The sequence below is a fragment of the Thamnophis elegans genome, chromosome 1 (genome assembly GCF_009769535.1).
Source record: "Thamnophis elegans isolate rThaEle1 chromosome 1, rThaEle1.pri, whole genome shotgun sequence".
Classification (NCBI taxonomy): Eukaryota; Metazoa; Chordata; class Lepidosauria; order Squamata; family Colubridae; genus Thamnophis; species Thamnophis elegans.
Window position 1 is genome coordinate 40613912 of NC_045541.1, and position 7661 is coordinate 40621572.

Sequence of the window (7661 nt, forward strand, 5' to 3'; positions counted from 1 at the left end):
TGATTTTGTGCTTTTCTGACTCAAACCTTGCTTTACTTTGCTGCTATCTATTCATAATTAGTAAAAGTACTTTTAATTCCACAAACAATGGAGTTGAGAGGTTTCTTTTTTGGTTATTGAGGGAAGCACGCCTGACATTTACATTTCATTTGAACATTGCCTAGCAAGGGAAAAACTTAAAATTGGCTATATTATTATTAATATTGTAAATTTACATGGCAAAGAGGAAATAAGTATAACATATCCTTGCTTTTACTAAATAAGAAGGAATAGAACAAAATCACATGACTTTTAGAGGTGAGAAGAAGGCTAGGAAAATTTGGACATAGTTTAATAGTTAGGAGGTTGGAGTAGAAGAAGGGAGACTCAGGCATAGAAACTTACTGGGTGACTCTTTGCTAGTTGTTCTCTCTTTCAACCCAACCTGCTTTTGTTATGAGCAAATATATGTCTTATGCTCCACTTACAAATAAGTACATACCAATTACTACTTCTACTTCCTTTTTCCTTTTTTCTTTAAAGATGTATTTATCTATAACTTCTCTCAAACTAGAGAATAGAAAATGCAGATTAAACTTCTAATTAAAGGAACCAATGTTTACAATAACACTTCCTTTCTAAAAAAAATATTTGCTCCCCTCGGTATGTGGTTTCACAAAACCCTGAAAAAGGAAAGGATTGCATGAAAATAACACTTACATTCTTCAACACCTATCTGTTACTCGAATAATTCTTATTGCATATTCCGTATAACTCTTGTTACTTTTGGATTTTACTGATAATATATATCAGCCAATTATACACAACTTAATGATTACTCTTACAAAATGCTTAATGTCTGATATTCAGGACATAAGGTTAGTTAATGTAATCCAGCGCATATTGAGGAAGCCTACTACACAAAGATATCACCAATTAGTCCACCATTTTAACAATCAACATTCATGCAATTAATAGAACACTTCATATTTCCTCTAATTTTGAGTTCTGCATGGGCATATGTTATCATGAACGAATGCAGAATAATTTATTTGTACTCTACGTGCATTGGGGAGGGGGAGAGATAGTGGAATTGCTCAAGACACTTCAAACTTTCCCTCACAACATGATGCTAGGTAATTTTAATTAAACAATATGATAAAATGATCCCAATGATTCCTCAGGTGGGGTGATTACTGTTTCCAGAATTTTCTCATAGTCACAGATTATTCAGGGATAGCTCCTTTGACTGTCACCAAAATCACTGCTTGAGCTAGAATTCCATCACTAAAATCAGAGGTCCTTGCTAAAATATCTATTGTTCTTTCTAAGGAAGGAACAAAGAAGAGGATCAACATATATTGGTTGCTTGGCCCTACAATTTGCTCAACTCTGGGGAGTGAACCAGAAGGAGGGTTCAAACCAATAGGGAGCAGGCATTGTCTGCTCTTCAAATTAACTGCACATTCTGGAGCTGGAGCATTTGGTAGACAACAGAACAGGGACGTCTAAAATAAGAGCATTTCCAGCAGGTTATCTACTTACTTACTATATACACATTTGAAAACAAGATTCTAGAGGATCATCAGTTATAAAACTCTTCATTTGTTTCCTTAATATCTTAGAATCTCACAGCTTGTGGTGGAAGAAGTGCAGTGGAATTTAACAAGTAGAACTGAGTTGAGGAATATGGTGTAAAATTTGCAGCCTTAATGTAGAAGAAAACTGAACAAAGCAAAGGAATATGATACATCAATGTGTCCCCCTTCCTTCTTTCTTTCCTTCCTTCCTTCCTTCTTTCCTTCCTCCCTCCCTCCCTCCCTCCTTTCCTCCCAATATTATCTTATTAACATGCCAGACATTTCTGCTGTGAGATTGTTAAAAGGCTGTTGATGCCCCAGACTTTTCTCCCTGCCTCTGCAAATAGCAGAAACCAGCAAAGCTGCGAAGATTGCAGATGCAGACAGTAAATCATTTTGAATTTTCCTCTTTCAGGATGAACTCCTGAGAGAATTCAGGCTTAGCATACTTCTGACATGTATTTATGTGTTGCTTACAGAACAGAGTATAGTGAAGATTTCCTGTGTTTAAACTGTATGCATTAAACATGTCAAAAATGCAATCACAATTTATTTTTCCATCACCCTCTCTCTGGTAGAATACAGAAGTTCACAACAGGACCAATATTACGGTTTTAAATCTTGAAAAGTTTGATCCTCCCAAAGCCAATGGAAAAAGTTAGTAAAGGTCTCTCTTTGTCATATACTTCTTATGCATTTTCAAGCTACTGCTATATATAATAAATCTTTGCTCATAAAGAATTATATGGGAAGCTCTGGACAACAATTTCATCAGGATGTACCTGTACAATTGCATACATTTTGCTAAAAGACATGTCTCTATTGCGACATCATACGAAGCTGCAGGACTCATGTTCAAATGCTAATTTATAATAAGACCAGCCCAATGATGGGTTCTGGATCCCATTGCAACTGGTACGGTGCAATGAGGCCCGGCATCCATCACATGAATGCACACAGCACGCACGCACATGCGCGCAGCATGCACACGCATCCTTACCTCCTGCGATGCATCCACTGTTCAGTGGAGCATCGTGCAGACATGTATGCTCCGTGTGCAGAAGTGCTGAAGATCTCAAATACAGGTAAGGAGGGCAGGTGGGCCTTCCGGAGCACCATACCGGAACAGTACCCGGTACTCCTGGTAGGCACCAGTACGCCGGTACTAGTGGTCGGCCTGAGTTTTTTGTTATTTATTATGAGAGTGAACAGAGCTAAGAACATTTCCCTCAACCCGATGTATGATGATGAACAGTCAGGGATGAACATATTGAATTTGTCTGCTCATAAGCACATTTAACAAATGAAAGAGGTTCAGGTTGGAGGATTACTTAGTTATGGACATAAATTTATGTTTACAATAGCTCTTTTCTGTTTTATTTATCATATCAATCACATTGCCAATCCTGAAGATGACATATGTGTAGCCATGTTTTATTGTAGCCTTTATTAACTCTTTCTATTGGGTTTTAGGTTTGTAGTAACTGAATTTAGCAAATATTTCAGGTTTGTCACTTTTGTAACTGTTGTCAGCAGGGTGTAAAGATAAAAGGAGGAATGTTATATCTAGTGGTATTTCTTTCCCGTGAGAAGAGAGGCGATGCTTGCAGCTGGCTGAAGGTGGAATTTGGAGTCACCAGCCTGTTGGACTGAGAGTTGATTGGAAATTGTGACTTGGGGGGGGGGGGAGTTTCAAACTTTTGCTTTTATTGGATGTAATTTTGGATCCAATTCAGAGTCAGAATTACAATAGGTCTTTGCCAATTTAATATGTTCCTAATAAATGGATTTGAAAAGGAAGATGGATGCCTTGGACTTTATTTTTTGGAACATTTACTTGCGGGCTTGACACACATTGTTAATAGAAATGAAAACATATTAACTTTTCTAAGTATGTAGATTGGGCTTACTTGTTCACATTTCCTTTTAAATAGCTAATAAAATGTTTTAATCTTAGATACTGGCAGCCTATTCCTGGCTTTGCTGCAGCATGGAAACTAAGCCTGAAAGACCACTATGGAACATAGCCTAGATAGGTAAGTAAAAATAAATAAATACTGGGAAAAGGCAATGGGAAATCACCTTTATAGTGATGGGTTCTAAAATTATAAGGAATCAAGCTCAAATTAAAGATTTTTCATTTTATGAATTGTTCTTTCTATTTTCTTATACATTTATTTGGGACTGCAGGTACTGTACACACAACCAGAAAATCTCTTAAACCCATACTACAAAATAAAATAATCACACAATAAACATCCAGGTGTCCAGAACACAACTAGAACTTAAAGTTGAAAAGCTATAGAGAACAGTTCTGTTTTTACTACTTCACTGAAAATCAACAGGGAGGAGTTCACCCAAATCTCTATGGGAAACTGATCCATAGCAGTTGAACGTTGAGGGGGAAAATGTCCCTGTTCTCCATTTTCCCTCAAAATTTTATGAGGGCACCCTAAACATCTAATTTGAAATGCATACTCTCGATTGGTAGTAAATTCAGAGTAGATTAGCTCTATTCAAATAGGTGGTCCTGAAGGTACCTACTGCCAAATCACAGGGCACTTTCTAGATGATAACCAGTACTTTGAATTGTACTCAGAAGCCTACGGGTAACCAGTTCAGCACCCATTAACTCCAGTATATTGTGAGCATTCATCTGCTGATATTTGGGCTGCTATATTTCATATCAATAGCAGGTTCTGAGTAATCTTCAAAGGCAATCCCATGTAGCACATATGGTAGCTGTCCATCCTAGAGCATAATTGAATCATAAATTTGGAAAAAATCTTAAACATTTTCTAGCCAATCCCATTGCTCAAGTGCAGAATTTGTTTAGCTTGCTTGAAAAGAGGAACTCATCACTTTATGTGGTAGGCAATTCCATTGATTGACAACTCATACAGGAGATTATTCCTGATGTCTATTCTGAGCCTTCTTCCTTATCATTTTAACCCATTAGTCATTAGTTCTTGTTCTTCCCTCTGGAGAAATGAGGAATATGTCCTTCCCCCCTTCTCCTTCCTTCCTTCCTTCCTTCCTTCCTTCCTTCCTTCCTTCCTTCCTTCCTTCCTTCCTTTCTCCTCCTCCTCCTCCTCCTTCTACAGTCCTTCATAAATATATTAAGTCAACTATGATATCTTCTCCTAGTCATCTTTTCTTAGGCTAAGCATATGCAGATCATTTAGCCATTCTTATTTTCCAGACCTTTACATTTCTTTTTTTCATCTGAATTTCTTCCAATCTGTCACTATGTTTCTTGATTTATGGTGTATTTCTAAAACCAGACACAATGTTCCAACTGGGATCTGACCAGGGCAGAATAGCGGGAAACAATTATTTCATGTGATTCTTCATTATCTCAATTTGTAGAATTTCCCATGCTTCTTGGATACTTTTCTCCTTTGGGATTTGAAGGCATTTTCTCAGAATGCCAGTCCTCTTCACCTTTTCGCTCAGTTCCTCCCTCTTGGTGAAAGTTAGGTCCAGGATAGCAGACTCTTCTTGTTCTTTCTTCCATCTCCTGATACATGAAGATCTCAGTGATAGATGTCTATGGAGATTCTCATTCATCCAGGTCATGGTTGTCTCAAAGGTCTTATGTGATAGAATACAAGACATTATTGAATCTCTTACTCTTTTTAATGTGCATCAAACACGTTGCAGGTAAAGAGGGACATGTTTCCAATTGTCCAATAAGGAAGAAAATTAATACTATATTTTTCTAGGATAGTGATTATTGTTACTGTTGTGGTGGTGGTGGTGATGATGAGGAGGAGCAGCAGCAGGAGAAGGAGGAGGAGGAGGAAGAAGAGGATGTTATCCATCAAGAAATAGCACAGTACACAGAATAAGAGTAATCACATCTTTGAGAGGTGTTCTTTGGACTTTTAAATTATTACTTTTATTTTCCAGGTTGCTCCTGGTTTTCTTCTCCTACTAAGCATAAAACTGAAAATTTAACTGCAACTTATTTGCAGTTGAAATTATTTTAAGTAAATTAAATTAATGTAATTTAAATTCTGTAAATTAAAAAGAAAAAACATACCCAACAGTTCCTTCTTATTTTTTCTAATACACACAAATATATTTTACACACATACATCTCTCTCTCTCTCTCTCTCTCTCTCTCTCTCTCTCTCTCTCTCTCACACACACACACACACACACACACACACACACAATATATACATATACATATACATATACATATACATATACATATACATATACATATACATATACATATACATATACATATACATATACATATACATATACATATACATATACATACATACATACATACATACATATATATATATATATATATATATACACATACATACATACATACTTTTATACACACACACAAACAATATATGTATTACACATACACACACATATTGTTGATCACAAAGAATTTTGAAACTAACAAAAAGTGGTGCAACTACATGTATGTGTGTGTGTGTATGTATACAGTGTGTGTGTGTGTGTGTGTGTGTGTGTAAAAAATTATCTATATTTTGCAAAAACAAACAACTTTGTTTACTGTAACATTTAATAGCCCACATCTGGATGTTTTTCATATCCAAAAAGTATTTAGGGTACATGATTTCATGTTGACGTTGATGTCGTTTTCTAGATATGATTTGTCATTATGTATTTTTCTTATCTATTCCTTATTCTACAGGATTTACTGCAAAAAAAACAACTAGAGGGAACTCAAAATCACAAACTGTGTTGTTGGGGAATTCAAAATATATGTAACCATGGTATTCTTGTCATTGGCAATCAAGTAATCTTGATAAAAAAGTACAGTAATTAGTCTTTACAAAAACAGCATAAAGCTAATTAAAAATGACAATTTAGTCATCTCACCAAACAAGCCAGTCAGTGGCTGCAACTACTCTGAAATAATACAATAAATAAAATATCTCTTTGGAAATGACTGAAGAAAAAGGAGGCCACTTCTAAAATATTTTATTTTAGTAACATATCTAATAACGTAAGTCATCAGAGAAATCATGTTCTTTCAGCATGATCAGTTGTAAAGATTATACATAAAATCCTAAAGATTATACATAATAAGCATTGTACATAGAGTATCAACATAAGATATTTCCAAAGGATGTTTTGCAAAGTACATTGGCAGAAGTGAAGTGCCTCTTTTCAAAGCATTAAAGCAGCTACAACCTGCCTTTGGAAGCTTCAGTGGTTCCGCTTAAAAGGCTAATATCTAAAGGGTTGCCACAGAGAAGAGGGAGCCAAGCTATTTTCCAAAGCACTTGAGGGCAGGACAAGAACCAATGGATGGAAACTAATCAAGGAGCGAAGCAACATAGAACTGAGGAAAAATGTCTGTCCTGTAATATGAAGATTACTATGCATTTTTCATATTCTAGAAACAGATGGTTTAGGTTTAGGTTTATTGGATTTATATGCCGCCTTTCTCCCAAGGACTCAGGGAGGCATACAACATAAAAGAAAACACATATTACAAAAATTAAAAGGGACATTAAATAAAGTATCCAAAAAGCCCTCAATTGATATTTACAATAAAAATTTAAAAAAAATTAAAATTAACAACCAAATTAAATCCTATATTTTATTTTGTTCAGGCCAGGCCGGCTTGCTGGAAAAGCCAACTTTTTAGGGCGCGTCGGAAGGACGGAGGTTGGGGATTATGTGAAGCTCCCGGGGCAGCTCATTCCAGAGGGAAGGCTCTCCCCCTGGGGGTTGCTAGCCGACACTGTCTGGCCGACGGCACCCTGAAGAAGCCAACTCTGTGGGATCACACTGGACAGTGGGATGCTACTGGTTCCTCTGATAAGAGCAGGGTGGGTTCCGGCTTCTGTTATTGCCGGTTCGTTCAGGGAAGTGCTTCATGTATGTGCAGTAGTAAAAAAAACAAAAAAAACCAAGATGGTGGCGCCTATGGCACCGCTGATAGAACCAGTTCAGGGGCGTGGCTGGCCGAGTTGCCACCTACTCGGCCGAACCGGTAGAAACCCACCTCTGGTTAATAAACTTTGTTTATTTGTAAACAAATAAACTTTGTTTATTTGTAAACAAATAAACTTTGTTTATTTGTAAACAAATAAA